Below are 13444 nucleotides of genomic sequence, written 5' to 3'. Positions count from 1 at the left end.
GGCTGGGGGGCCCTGGGCATCCTTCTGATCTCTACCTTCCAAGTGGTCCGCTGTGGATCGGAGACCTGGGACCTGATCACGGATGAATTCTTCACCTTGCACGGCCACATCAACCTGGGGGGCTTGTTCTCCATCCACACCAAGGTGGATGTCATGTACCCCCGGATCCAGCCAGGTCAGCTAACCTGCCACAGGTAAGGAGCGGCATCCCCCCAGCACTGCGGTATGAAGTACACAATAGACTATTCTGAATGCATGCATAATGACATTTGTAAGGCTCTTAAATACCAGAGGTATTATAGCACTAAGATGATGCACAACTAAACGAGAGAGGGAGAAGGGAAGGATAAACGGGAAGGGAGAGAACGCGAGAGAATAAAGTGGAGGGGGAAGAAAGGGAGAGGAAAAGGCTTGAAGGAATGAAGAGACAGAAATAAAAAAGGATCCGAGAAAAGAAAGGAATGAAATGAGCGAAATAAGGGGGGTGGAAGAAGGAAAGGGTGGAAGAGGAGGAAGGTAGACAGAGCGATGGCAAGAAAAAGAAGGGAGGAGGAAAAAGATGGAAAAGAGGGAGAATGGTAGAGAAGGAAGGCTGGGATGGAGAGAAGGAATTAAGAAAGGACCAACAAAGGAGGGGAGAAAAGATAGGGTGGGGAAAAAGGAAAGAGGAATGAAAAGTACAAATCGATAGGAAGGATGGGACAGAGGGAGGTGGAATATAGGAGAGATGGAGACAATGTTTAGGGATTAAGTTATGCAGTGAAAGGAATAGTGTGGAAGGGCAGGAAATGTGGAGGGTATCACGATATAAAAGGGAAAGGTAGAAGAAGGTAGAGAGAGGAATGAAAGAAATTGAAAAAATAAAAGAAGACTGACGAATGGAAAGAAGCACATAGCAAATAAGGAACACTACTGTAAAAGATGCTCTATTTTGCGAGGAATATTTTGAGCTAATAATGTTCTCCTTTGTGCAGCTTCAGTCCACAGGGGTTTGTGGAAGCCCTCGCCATGAAGTATGCCATAGAGGAGATAAACAACTCTTCGTCTCTCCTGCCTGGGGTCAGGATGGGGTACGAGATTCACGACACCTGCCTGGAGCCCCTGGTTATCCTCCAGTCGGCCATGCACTTTTTAAGGGAGAGAAACAGCCCCACAACCCAGGTGCGTTGCAACTACACCAACTACAGGACACACGTGGCGGCGGTCATAGGCCCCCCCACTACAGAGATGGTGACAGCCACTGGCAAGCTGTTCGGCTTCTTCTTAATTCCACAGGTATGTTGCTAACACATATTTTATTTTATTTGAAGGGGTGAACAGGAAGTTCCCGGTGCACTATGGGAACAATTTGCATATCATCACTCAAAAAATTCCCAAAACATTTAGTTGATGATTTACTTAAAAATCCATAACAAGTGACAACCAAAATCTGTAAAATATGGACACGCTGAAATCCAGATCATTTCCCAACATATGTTATGAAAAGAAAGATATAGAGGCTCAAACATTTCCACTATAGTTTGAGAAAAGCTGGAATCCGAAACACAGGACAATTCGGATATATGGTGTGAAACGTTGATACACAGGGTAGGCTGTAAAATGTTATTTGTCAAGTTAAAATATAAAACACAGAACAATGTTGAAACCAAGGCTAGGTGAAATTCACCTAATTACCTTTGCTGAAAATACGTGAAATGACAACCAAAATGACATATAATTACACGTCATTACGCAAATTGCCAATTTGGCATGTTGTGCTATTTTTTGTGTGCAAAATGCCACCCTTGTGCACATTTTAGACGATAGGATGTATTTTGTGCAAACAATACGTGCAAATGTACACATATTGTGAACAACAGTTTCCCTTCTTCTCTGATTTTTACCTGAACTAAGGGCTTGATTTGGGGTTGGGCTGACAGTACTCCGTCTGTTAAGGTGGTGGGGGACATTATCTCCGCCGCCCTGACTGACTCAGCGGTCATATAAACACCTTGAAATGACCCCCCATCACAGCTTTTTTCTTCAGGGTACGAACAGTTTGGTTATGGTGCGCATGAGTTTTGATGGCCGCTCATCAAACGTTTAAACTTTTTTTGTTTTAAAGAAACAAATTATCAAAGCGTGAGTTTGTTTCTGAAAAAACAAAAAACTACTGACTCCCAGACCCAGGGATTGTTATTCCTGGTGTGAAGGTCATTATTTGTTTTTTTCTTTATTGAGGGAGAGAAGAAAAGAATCACCCTAAATAAGGGGATACTGTCCTTCCCATGACGGCCCCTTCTCAATCAGGCCATTTGAGGAAGCTTTCCATCCACAGAGCCAGCGGGGGCTCAATTGCTGGAAAGTTTAGTATCCACTCGTCTCTAAATGAGGCAGCAGACTGTGAGTTTAATGCACAGGGTAATCCGTATGCAACAGAGCACCCTGTTCAGCCCTAAATATCAATTATGCATTGTGTAGTAATGGTGAAATCTGGGGCATTTTGCATAGCAAGCATAACTTGAAATACCAGAAATTAAGTGAAAATACACTGTTGTGAACACAATTTTGCCCACACATGCTGATACATTGCCTCAAAAACTCCATCTGCTATGCAGAATAATCTAAATCCATTCTGTTAATAGAAAAATATAAGAAATTTGGTCCATGCATTTTACTTAAGTTTAGTCTTTAAAAAACCTAAATATGATACTATGGGGCACATTAGGATGGCGGGCGGACAACACGTAAAAAGGGACGCCCGCCATAAGGGCGGGGTCCCGTGGGGGTCATTAGGATGCGTCTGCCACACTGGCGGGCGCATCCCCCCGCCGCAATGCTAAAAATGCACTTCATGCATTTCAATGCACAACGTGACAGGCACCGCACGTGCCTGCCACGTTGTACATTGAAATGCTGGGGGGTACCATAGGTACCCCCCATGTGCACCCCCCAGAATCCCTGGGTGCCCGCAATGGGCCCGCAACAGATTCCTGCATGCCTGACACCACGGAAAGGCATGTGTCCGCCCCTATCATAAGTCGACCGGGCAGAAAAGCGGCGGACGGTCTTTCCGTCCACCGTGGTCCCCCCGCCATAGTAATATGGCAGGGGGGGAAATGGGTGGCGGGCGGGGACGGATGTCGGGCGGATCGCCACCGCCATGGGAATGTGTGCCCTAGCCCTTTAAGTCGAGTTTTGTGAGAATGGAGACTATTGTTTTCAATAAAGAACTTTGATCCCACCCTCTGCTTACCATTCGTTGACTCCTGTGTCTCTCTTCTTTGCTGCCTCCTAATTGGTGCATTGTGTAGTAATGGTGAAATCTGGGGCATTTTGCATAGCAAGCATAACTTGAAATACCAGAAATTATGTGAAAATACACTGTTGTGGACAAAATTGTGCCCACACATGCTGATACATTGCCTCAAAAGCTCCATCTGCTATGCAGAATAATCAAAATCCATTCTGTGAATAGAAAAATATAAGAAATTAGGTCCATGCATTTTACTTCAGTATAGTCTTTAAAAAACCTAATTATGATACTATTGGGCACATTAGGATGGCGGGCGTACTTTGTCCGCCCGCCATAACGAGGGGGACGTCCGCCATAAGGGTGGGGACACATGGGGATCATTAGGATGCGCCCGTCACACTGGCGGGCCCATCCCTCATTTTTAACATTGCGGCGGGCAGTGCTGAAAGCACCGCCCGCCGCAATGCTAAAAATGCACGTCACGCATTTCAATTCACAACGTGACAAACACCCCGCGGTGTACCCCCCCCAGAGTCCCTGGGGGCCTGCAGCGGGCCCCCGCAAGAGATTCCCACATGCCTTTCCGTGGTGGCAACACCGCCACGGAAAGGCATGTGTTCGCCCCATCATAATATGGATGGCGGTGTCTAGCAGACACCGCCACCATATTAAACTAAAAGCGGCGGACGGTCTTTCTGTCTGCCGGGGGCCCCCCGCCATAGTAATATGGCGGGGGAAATAGGTGGCGGGCGGGGACGGATGTCAGGCGGATCGCCACCGCCATGCAGGCGGTGACGATCCGCCCGAGATCCTAATGGGGCCCTATATGTGTAACCCATAATTGCTATTACCTGTTTAGACTTGTGCTGCTCATGTACTTTTTCACTTGTTGGAGAAGTGGTTGTAACAGAAAGTGGTATGGTATGGTATGGTAAATGATCTTAATCAAGCGCACGTTCACCTACGGTATCTTGGCGTGGGGTGGAAGAGCTGTCTGAACCTGGTCTAAGGAACTCAGTTATAAGCAGACGAGAAGAGCCAAGTTTTCAAGGATTTTCTAAAATGAACGTGGGAAGGAAGAAGGCGCAGTGCAAGGGGAAGGGAATTCCAAAAAAGGGGGGCCTGTGAAGAAAACCGCAATCCTCCATGTTTTTTTCCGCCTAAAGTGGCAGGGGGTGAGGAGATTGTGAGTGGATGAACGGAGGTCGCGTTGAGAAACATTGAAGTGTTGAAGTGCATTGTGGAAACTATGAAACCGGATGCGTACCCTAACCCTTTAAGTCGAGCCTTCGTGAGAATGGAGACTATTGTTTTCACTAAAGAACTGACCAAACACCGGTTAATTTCACTTGATTAGTGCCCGTCCGCTACGGTGCTATTTTGTCTACTCCCCATCCCATTCCCCTGTTCTCATTGGGAATGTGTGTATTTTTTACTTTCACTCTATTGTAATTTTATTTTCTGACCCATTTTTGATTTTTCTTAGGTGCACTTCACTGGCTTTAACAGTGCAATCTGCAACATGGTGGGTTAACTTACGGGTGGTCCAAGGGCAGGCAGCGATGAGTAACCTGAGCTGTCCACCCGCCTGATGAGCCAAACTGCACTGTGGCGAACCCAATTGGTACTACCATTTATGTGGGGTTTATCCCCCTTAAATACCGTGGACCACAAGTCCATGACTTTACTCATGCCTTTTTAGGGGCGGAGCAATGCATGGCAAGCACCCAGTTGCTCAGGCTTACAACTGCCCAAAGGACTAGCAGGACGCCGATGTTTCCATTCAGGGTCCTACCGTAAAGACTCCTGGGGTTTGGCATAAAGCACCCTTGCTGTGCTCATTGAGAGTACCAATCAGCCTCCGGATCGCCCTGTAACTCTGCCTGCAACACAAAGTAACATATTAACACGTTCAGTACATTGCCCCGCTATCCCATCGGTACAATGGGTATGCAGTAGGGAGGGTGAGTGCGTGTCCATCGGGGGACCCAGAGGATAGCCAGTGGGTGGGGCAGGTATAAATACCTGACCCCTGCCCCTTGCATGCTGGAAATGACCCAGCAAAGGCACCAGATGTGGGGGACTCCCGTAGGGGGTCCCAGGGAGAGAAGTGCGGGAATGTGCGGGAATGTGGCACTAAGGTGGCCGCACTCTTAAGAGGGCACACTGCATGGCACATTCCACGAACACTGCTTTGCATTGCACAAGAGCATGTTTATTTATTTATTTTGGTGTTGCTGCATTCAAACCTTCCCGCCCTCTCATCGGTGTTTTTTAATCCCCCCACCCTCCCATTGCTGCTTTCAATTCCCCTCATCATCTGGTCTTTGCTTTCAGGTCTCCCCCACTCTCCCTTAGTTGCTTTCAATTCACCTCCTACCCTCATGTCATTGCTTTTAATTCCCCCAAATCCCCACATCGTTTCTCTCAGCCTTCCATATCCCTCTCCCATCTCACCAGAAAAGAAACTGTGGCAATGCCTTTTTTTGCAGCTTTATATAATGCCAACATGATTCAAAGGTATGGACTGCTTCAGATGAGCAGCAGTTAAATTCAACACAGTCTGTCACACCCGCTTGTGACGAGGCTATGGCAGACTCAAGTTTTATTTTGGTGTGGTTGCTTTGAAACCCCACCCCCATTGTTGTTTTCAGTGCCATCACCCACACTCCCATCGTTCTTTTAAACCCCCACCCCGTCACTATTTTCAAAACATCCCCATCTTTCTGTCTTTGCTTTTAATTCCCCCAAACCCTCCTGTCGTTGCTTTTAGGCCTTCCTCTTTACCCTCCCATCTTGCCAGAAAAAACACATTAGCAAACATGTGGCAATGCTGTTATTTAGTTATTTTTTTATTTTTTTGCATCTTTATATAGCGCCAATTTAATATGAAGGTTTTGGACCACTTTATATGAGCACCAGTTACATTGGCTCTTCCACCAATAAAGTGCTATGAAGCAGCCACTGCTGACCGGTTTCAGGCACTTTTTAAAATCATTGCCTTATCCACCAGCCCCAAGCACCCCATCCCCTCTAGCCACCACCTCAAGCACCCCCTCCCCCTGTAGCCACCATCCCCAACCCCTCCACCCCTGTTAGCCACCCCACCAGATTGCCTTTGACAATGCTTCTTTACCTAAATTTCAGCACTTCTTAGAATGACAGTTCAGCAACTAGCCCACTGCATTCTTGGGGTAAATAAATACAAGTAAAAGGTGGAGTTCTAACCAGCAGAGACAGTGTGACTGACTTGAGATGGGATGCCAAAGTTCCTCAACGCTGCTATCTATTGTTTGCTGACGCCAGCTGTGCGGTACAGACCAGTGCCTGCAGGGCTGGACTGGGAAACCAAAGCAGCCCTAGCAATTTTGTCGGACTGCCCCCTCCCCCCGAGGGAGGAGGTGGGCAAGTGTGATGCACTGCTGATTAACAAAACCTCCCCTCAGCACTACTGCTTTTGTTACTGGGAGCCGACATTGCAGCATCGTCGCAAAACTGACCCCAGGAACAAAACCGACCCCACCTCTCAAAAAACTGGCCCCCACCATTCCAGCTTCCTGGGAAAATGCCCGATGCCCGCTATGGCCATTCTGGCCCTGAATACCTGTTGAATTCACTGCATGTGCGTATTGGACAGCAATGCACTGGACTTGTAAGCAACCAAATGTTGGCCTGTTGCTACCTCCTCCTGTCTAGCTTTTGCAGATATCTTGGCTGGCGTGAAAGGAATTTGCCTATATCTGAAAGTACCAGCACAACCACAACCACGTTAGAGAAATGCACCGGACAATTTTTGGGACTGTGCATCCCATCTGATCCAAAACACATCAGTATTCATGGTACATTTGCAGCTTACTTTTGATATTGTCCTTTTAATGGGTGATGCACGGCAGGTTTCAGCATATAATGCGGTGCGGTGGGTTGATCATTGTGTGTTAATTGTTAGCACGTTATCTTTCTTGCAAACCTGGTCGTTATAAAACATGAGACGTCTGATTTCTACAAAAAGAATGCACTTCCCATCAAACTTCTCCACTCAGAAGTGTCCCGGTCTGGTCATGCGATATCACTGCTGTAACCTCCCTGCTCTCAGTTTTTAGGTCGAGCCTAAAGCAGTGCATGCGCTGCTCTAGGAGTGACCTTTAGAAATCGGTCTGCTCTTTTCAAGCACTCTTGCTTGTGGTGGCATCCACCTTGCGGGAGCAAGCAGCGGCGCGCAGGGGCCATCTGTTTTCAATTAGCGTGGCAGCGGGCTCTTGTTCACATTGCTCTACTCTCGCTCCCCTGCCTGCCTCACCCTCGCCCTCCCTTGTTTTTCTACAGCCATTATGTTTACTCTGCTGTGAACTTCACAACACTGCACACAACTTGCAAACAGGCCTGATTGCTTCGTAGTTCACAACAGCACTGTCATTGTGACCAAAGGACTCCTTGAGATATCTTTGCACATTTTGGGCACTTTAATGTACACGACCACAGCAGAAAGAACACTCTGCTTCCTTTCTACCAATGTCCCATAATCTGTCTTTCCTGCCCCTCCCTGCACAAGCTCCACCCAGCAGCAGGAATGCTGAAGCCCCTAACTACCCCTGGCAGATTCGAGGGCAGAGCAATTACTGGACTAGCACAGCAAAGAAAGGCGTTCACGTGTTGGTACTTGGGTGTAGGTAATTTGCACCTTGTAAAATGACGTGGGATTCTGGTGTAAGAAATCGGGTTATTTTCTCTCTCACTTTAAACTCTGATGATTAAGTCACTAGAGGTAAAGCACAGCTGGGAATGTGTCAAATGCCATGGGTGTTACATGAGAACTCCCACCATAACGCCAATGTCAGGCCTCCTCCTTGCAGTACGAGGCAAGGCAGTGACTTGCGCTGCATTGCCTCACACCATATCTACAAGGCCATGAAAAGCCATGCAGCGTGGCTTTGTTTGGCCTTGTAGATATGGCACTGCATTGCGCGCCGCCTTAACATCAATAAAGGTGACGTTCTGGCAGCACACAGGGGCTTGTAAATAACCCCCTTTGTTTGTTTATGGCTCCTTTGACTTTCATTAGACACTCTGGTCTCTATAATTAAGACCTCTTACAGAGGAAGAATGGAAGGAAGTGAGGGTTCAAAAGGGTTTGAGGAAAGGAGAGATGGTCCAAAGGATGGAGAGAGGATGGGTGATGAATGCAGAGAGGGAAGCATGGGGTAGAGGGTGGGGGAATGGATGGAGAGAAGGATAGAGGGATGATTTCAGAGAAGGGCGGAGAGAGGATGATCGATGGAGAGATGAATGCATGCAGAGATGTATGGATGGAGAGGATAGATGATGGATGGGGAAAAGAATGAATGTGTCGATGGATTCATGGATTGAGAGAAGGATCGATGGCAATAAGTAAGGATGGAGTATGATGAAAAGGGAAGGAAAGAAAAAGACAAAGAAGGATGTAGAGAAGGCTGGATGGATAAAAAGAAAAAAAGATGGAGAAAAAGAAGGATGGCTATATATGCATAAAACAGCAGGATGGATGATGGAAACAATAAAGAAAGGATGGAAAGAAGGAGGAAAGACAGCAAAATGGAACATGAGAGTAAAACAAAACAATAAGTGAGAGTTGGAGCAAACGTAATAGAAGAATTTCAGAATTCTCTCAGGAAAGCAGTCTCCCACACAACTGCTCAGTTTGCTTGCATCACCCACATGCACACAGCTTTATGGGACATGGTTCTAAGTGGAGGTACTTTATTGTATACCTACTCACTTGCTCCAAACCCAACCACATTGAGTACTTTTCGTGGCAAGAGAGGCCGGCAATGGTAATCAAGTGGCAGTGCTCCCTGACTTAAAGCTTACCATTAATGTAGGTTCCACTGAGTGATGCCAGAAGACAACAAACGAAAGTTTCCAAAAACTGCTGAATCTCACCAGAGTTAGAGTTGGTGGCGGCCATCTTTTATTGTTTAGTATAACTTTCTTCGTGGTTCACAACGACCTTGCTAGGCAATCAAGCTACGTGGCCACAGAATCATAATTTATGTTGGACGAACAATTCTTCTTCATTGAGAGTTTGCTGAAAGACCTTCTAGTTTTAGAAAAGTATTCTGGAAATTGGGTTGATTGAGAAAACAAACTTTGAACTGTTTTCGAGCATAGATAAGTTATGTTGTGATGGGACAGAGCAATTCCAGAATCTAACATCGTTATATAGACTTTTAGATAGATAGACAGAGAAACCGACAGACAGACAGACAGACAGACAGACAGACAGACAGACAGACAGACAGACAGACAGACAGACAGACAGACAGACAGACAGACAGACAGACAGACAGACAGACAGACAGACAGACAGACAGACAGACAGACAGACAGACAGACAGACAGACAGAGTGTTTGTACAAGATGCATTTAAGGTACACGCAGCATTTAGTAAGGGATACATGTGTGGTCAGAGTAGGAAACACAGCGTATTAATGAATATGAAGTAATTTCCAGTTGCACTAAAGCTACATCAGAGCATAATCCACTCAATGTCAGAAGGCAAATGTAGTTAGAGGTAGTTTTCTTGCCAATGGGAAAGGAGGTTAATTAGTGTTTCTGTGGTCATTTATATCTCACTATATTTCAGTTTCAGCAAATTCAGCTTCATATCAAGAACAAAGAGAGTAGGTTACACAGCTATACCTTCAAGGTATATCACTGTGACTGTGAGAGTTATTGTTGAAATTTTATGGCAGAATATTAATGGAATTATTTGCTTTCACATAGTCATTCCTACCTGTAAACAATACCTCTGTTTTCTCGCTTATCCCATTGCCACCTCCCCAGTTCAGCTATTCTTTAACATCACACTGTGTGTGGTCAGTAGTGATGAGGGCTGGAAGAGGGCATTGTTTCGGATTGATCCAGAGAACACGGTTAGAGCTTTCTGACAGAAAACCCTTTCACTTGCTATCTCACATCCGGTGGTGCCTCATACTAGTGAGAGAAAATCCCTGATCACTTTAATCTTTGTTAATTTCTTGACATTTTGTGCCGATAAGCTGGTTCTTCTGTCAGTGAGAATTGTCCCAGCTGCACTGAAAACATCTGGTTACAGGAGATAGTTCATTGTCAGTCTACTGGGTTCTGGACTGTCCTGGTTTTCCTCCAAGTCTGAAGTTGTTGCCACTCCTGTCACTTTTTAAAGAACAAAACAGAGGCCGGTGAGATTGGGGATGATAGCAATGGCATTTTTGTGGAAACCAGGTGGTGGAAGTTAATAGTCTGAAAGTGATGTAGAAGTGTCCCCACGAATCTGCCTACTGCTAAATACAGCAAGGACAGGACATTTTTGCAGCACTGAATCAGAATACTGGCACAGATGGACTGCTGATAACTGTCTCTGTGATCAGCTAGTGAATTATCTCAAGATTCTTGAGCAGGCATTGAAGCAAACCAGCAGCTTCACAATTCTGGTTATATTAAAATGTTTCTCTGAGCTCGTGCAGTTTAGGCTGCAGGGTTTGGTGCTGATGGATCCTATCACACATAGTAGCACTGTCACAAGAATTGACACAATTTTTTTAGGCTGTCCATCACCCCCCAATTATGAACTCTCATTGACATGGCTGTGAGCGCTATGTTATGTTTTGCTTAAATGTCAAATTCATTTATTTCTTTGCATTGCTCAGCAGACATTCAAATAAGCAGAAGGAGTTCCAGTGTGCAAGAACCCTGTGTATGAATGAATGAATATGGAGGCCCTTAGCCCCTCTAAAAGAAAGGTTATCACGAGTACAAATCCTATGAGAGATGACCAGTATTTCATGAACTGCTGTTTTATTTTTGAGAAAGTCCTGCAGAATAAGCTTCATACAATCAACAAAACAACGGCCAGTAAAGTGTACTCCATTTGACATGGCATGGACAGCGTTACAGCCATTGCCAGAGGCACTGGCACCAACACCCGGCAAACACCAATACTGAAACCCTTTGCCAGGTTAACTGTTCAATTCTTCCCGAATGTTTACTCCCCAATGTGCTCTCTCCATACTGGAAATTGCAATAGTATGCCTTCTGTGGCAGAACAGGTGGTTGTGGTAGCCCCATGGTCAAATGCCTTGAAAGATACTCAGGGGGCAGTAATGCACAGGGCTCCTGGAACTTGACCATTTCTCCACATGTCTGCTGTTAGTTTGATGGCTGTATTTGTCAGTGCATTTTTGATGTAATATAATCCGCTTGAGAACCTGGTATTTTGGAAAGATCTTCCAAAATTGGACTATGTGGGGTCATCTGACTGGTGCACCTAAAGAGCAATTCTCTCACTAGTATAAACTAGACCGATGTACGCTCTACCACCTATAGAGGCACCGTCCTACCTCTAAAAAACATGCAACAAAACACAGAATGAAGTAGGAGCGTACTGTATTGATATATACAAAAAATACAATAAAAAATGAATTTTTCAATAAAAATATTTCCGATGAATCTTGTTTTCTTGAATATTCTTTATTTTCTGTTTTAGTGTAGAAGTCACTACATAAACAACAGCCGACGCGTTTCGTCCTATGTCTAGGACGTCATCAGGGCTGTGAAGTGAATACAAGAAATGTAAACAAAGAATCACAATTAAATTAAAAAACTATACATATAATTTCAAAGCAGCCACTTATGTTATATATACCATAGGACCACAAGTATAAAATTAGTTGAAAATCTATTATTGAGATCCTAGTACATAATACATATTGTACATACAGTAAACTCTAGAAACACAGTTTTAGCCTGCAATTCTGCAATCTTTGCAAAAAGCAAAAGTACACAAATGCTTTTCCCTATGCAGAAACATATTAAGACGGATGAGACAACATAGTGTTCCATATCTATTAAACATTCTGAGGAGCCCTCATGAATTCCAAAGTACATCCTGTGTTCACATGTGGGACATAGCTTCTTAATGTGGGAACAAATAAAACATAGCAAAAAAGAACTGGAGAAGTACTGCATAAATAATTGAAACCTGAAATTAAAAGGTATAATTACTAGTGTCATCACTATCTTTGTCACTATCCTCTGTCTAATTTAATGTTAAAAAAACAGGAGCTCACCTTATTGTCAACAAGATGCTTGCAACTAATTTGTGATGCTTGTAAATTCATAACATCCGAATATCTAATTTGATGTTCAAAAAACAGGAGCTCACCTTATTATCAACAAGATGCTTACAACTTATTGGTGATGCTTGTAAATTCTTAACATCCAAATCCTGAGGGCGACGTAAATGAACGATTGTTCGATCTATAAACATTATAATGGCGAATGAATATCCATATGATAACAATCATCAAGAGAGTCCTCCTATGTAAAAGAGGACGAATCCTGCTACCCTAACTTCTGTACACAATGCCACATGAACTGTTGGCCTCGACCCTCTACTGTGGGGAATCCCCCTTAAATCCGTAAGTCACAGATTACTATAATTTCTCACATAGGTGAAGTCTTACCGTGATATTTCAAAATAATTCCTTTATACAGATGCTCCCTCTTCGAGGTTTCTATGGCCTTTCCTACGCAATAATCATTATCTGCCAGATAAAAAGAATAATTTCAAGACTCGCCCTCTAAGTTTCCCATACCTGTTGCATAGTCACAAAATTCTCAGTGAGACCCCCGAAAAATTAAAATACCTTAATAAAGTGCCGACAATCCTCCCAGCCATCAATATTGCACGACAAATTCTATTAGCTGTTCCTTGTTACAAGAAGGGATTCGGCTTCAAAATTCTGATTTATTCTGCACCGAGAGAAACCAAACAAACCAGACAATCACTTAGCACCTGCAAGATAAAAGCACCAAGTTACCTCCCCTGACTAAATTTCTCGATCTTTTCTCCCCGTTAAATTTCAACGTCAGTCCTCCAATCCGCACCCATGGCCCGATAATTCCCGAGTGCGTGTTCTGTTAGGTGTCACCGTCTATTTAAAGACCTCATCCTCCAATAGTAAAATGCCTCATTAACCTCTATAATTAAAATCACATGCGCGGTCTGCGTGTTCTCTCACAGGTCCGCTACCATTAGTTTCAGGTAAAAATGTTACTTCGTTTCCTGTCTGAAGACCATTCCCACTCATAATCTAATGCCTCGTTGGCCCAAGTGATTGAAACTCCATGCGCGGCCTACAGGTTCCCTTTCTGGTCCGCCACTGTTTTCTTTCCGGTAAAAATATACCTATT

General features: G+C 44.6%; 1 long non-coding RNA gene across 1 annotated transcript; it reads right to left on the bottom strand.

The window, feature by feature from the left end:
- Positions 1–10977: 10977 nt before the first annotated feature.
- Positions 10978–12797, bottom strand: LOC144753145 (uncharacterized). Its single transcript, XR_013594221.1, has 3 exons — positions 12715–12797; positions 12414–12508; positions 10978–11799 (listed from the first exon to the last, which is right to left on the bottom strand). It is a non-coding gene; the product is annotated as an uncharacterized LOC144753145 (long non-coding RNA).
- Positions 12798–13444: the final 647 nt, after the last annotated feature.

This window comes from Lissotriton helveticus, chromosome 5_1 (assembly GCF_964261635.1).
Source record: "Lissotriton helveticus chromosome 5_1, aLisHel1.1, whole genome shotgun sequence".
Classification (NCBI taxonomy): domain Eukaryota; kingdom Metazoa; phylum Chordata; class Amphibia; order Caudata; family Salamandridae; genus Lissotriton; species Lissotriton helveticus.
The sequence above is the reverse complement of the archived record's forward strand: the minus strand, read 5'-3'. Positions and strand labels throughout refer to the sequence as shown.